The sequence below is a fragment of the Rhinoderma darwinii genome, unplaced genomic scaffold (genome assembly GCF_050947455.1).
Source record: "Rhinoderma darwinii isolate aRhiDar2 unplaced genomic scaffold, aRhiDar2.hap1 Scaffold_130, whole genome shotgun sequence".
Classification (NCBI taxonomy): Eukaryota; Metazoa; Chordata; class Amphibia; order Anura; family Rhinodermatidae; genus Rhinoderma; species Rhinoderma darwinii.
In genome coordinates this window covers 4,971,359-4,973,811 of record NW_027461962.1, presented here as the reverse complement: position 1 = coordinate 4,973,811, position 2,453 = coordinate 4,971,359, and positions in this window count along the sequence as shown.

Sequence of the window (2,453 nt, the reverse complement as noted above, 5' to 3'; positions counted from 1 at the left end):
GACCGCCCACAGTAAATTCACGTCGGCACTTGCTGGGCTCTGTGCAGTGCCGACGTGAATTCACGGTGGATGTTAAAAGCGAGATCTGGGTGTCTCAGAATAGCGCTGACACCCGGATCTCGCTGCTGTCACCTGCCTCTGGTCCCAGAGACATGATCGGGACCTGATTTATTCAGGTCCCGAACATGTGATGGTCATGATAATCAATCATGACCATCGCAGGGAAAGTTTGTTGTATCAACAAACTTTCCGTCGTAACCTACACTGTCTCCCCTCTGCTGTTCTATCAGAGAGCAAACAGAGGAGAGACAGTGCCTCTAGTCCCGGAGACATGATCGGGACCTGATTGGTTCAGGTCCCGTTCATGTGATGGTCATGATAACCAATCATGGCCATCGCAGGGAAAGTTTGTTGTAGCAACAAACTTTCCCACGTAACTTACACTGTCTCCCCTCTGCTGTTCTATCAGAGAGCAAACAGAGGAGAGACAGTGCCTCTGCTCCTGTAAACATGATCGGGACCTGATAGGTTCAGGTCCTGGTCATGGTAACAAATCATGGCCATGGCAGGGAAAGTTTGTTGTAGCAACAAACTTTCCCTGTAACCTACACTGTCTCCCCTCTGCTGTTCCGTCAGAGAGCATACAGAGGAGAGACAGTGCTTCTGCTCCTGGAGACATGATCGGGACCTGATTGGTTCAGGTCCTGGTCATGGTAACAAATCATGGCCATCGCAGGGAAAGTTTGTTGTAGCAACAAACTTTCCCTGTAACCTACACTGTCTCCCCTCTGCTGTTCCGACAGAGGAGAGACAGTGCCTCTGGTCCTGGAGACATGATCGGGACCTGATTGGTTCAGGTCCTGGTCATGGTAACAAATCATGGCCATCGCAGGGAAAGTTTGTTGCAGCAACAAACTTTCCCTGGGACCAAGTATATATAAACACTGTCTCTCCCCTGCTGCTCTGTCAGAGAGCAAACAGAGGAGAGACAGTGTCAGATCTGTGAATCTCACAGTATAAGACACAGTGAAAAAACACACCACATAACAATTTCCCCCAATCCCATTAATCTGCCTTGTTAGGTAGGATATAGGGTTAGGGTATAGTGCTAGGTTTTAGTATATGGGTAGTTAGTAATAATAATTATTACGGTATAGTTAGTAATAATTTAGGGTGACGGTTAGGGTAGTATAAGTTATATTCGTAATCAATTTGATAGGAAGTGCTGTGCCAGTCAATTAATTTGTTCTAATTAAATTAACGAACTTCATACCATTTACGTTTATATACCTTTACGTATAAAAATATAAACGTAATAAAATGGCCCGTCAATTTTATTCTGCAGAGGAGGCGTATGCCCTTTTATGCTCTGACAGTGAAGATAGTGTCTTGTCAGATGGCGAAGACTATTTTGAGGGTTTTGCTGTTAGCGAAAGTGACAGCTCTGAGTCTAGCGGTCATTCTGGTTCATCGCCAAAAAATACAAGGACCAGTACAGGACAGGTAGAGAGGGCTGTTGGAGAAACATCTCCAAATCAGGGCACGATGCCCAGTACAAGTGACATGCCTCATTTTAGCGAAGAAGCGCATGCCAACCTACAAGAGAATTTGCCACTAGATGTAGCATTTACTAGATGGGAGGCTTCAAATTCTGGTGCGCCATTCATCCCTGACTTTAATGCCACCCCAGGTACAAATGTGGAGGTGGAAGGTTTTGGTCCAATTAATTTTTTTTACTTATTTCTAACAAATGATTTGCTGGAACATATTGTTTTCCAAACTAATTTATATGCTTCCCAATTCATCTCTCAGAATCCCCGTTCATATTATGCCAGGCAAAATTCATGGAGGCCAACAGATATTGATGAAATGAAGAAATTTATAGGCCTCACATTTGCGATGGGGCTTGTTAAAAAACCGAGCATTCGATCTTACTGGTCCACCCGTCCCGTTCTAACCACCCCTGCCTTTTCTGCCATTCTTCCTAGAGCACGTTATGAAATGCTCATGAGATTTTGGCATTTCAACGATAACAGTCAGTGCCTCCCTAGAAGTGCCCCAGATTATGACCGACTCTACAAAATCAGGCCCATCATCAAAGCATTGTCAGACACATTTTTATTAATTTACACCCCCACGCAAAACATTTCCATTGATGAGTCCCTAGTAAAATTCAAAGGGAGACTGCACTTCAAACAATTCATTCCATCTAAAAGAGCAAGATTTGGAATAAAGCTCTATAAAATGTGCGAGAGTTCAACAGGGTATACATCAGCTTTTCGCATTTATGAGGGAAAAGATAGCCAACTAAACCCACCAGGATGCCCCCCCTATCTAGGGACAAGTGGAAAAATTGTTTGGGAGCTTATTACCCCATTTCTAGAAAAGGGCCATAACCTGTATGTGGACAACTACTACACAAGCATACCCCTTTTTAAAAGTTTGGTCGAACA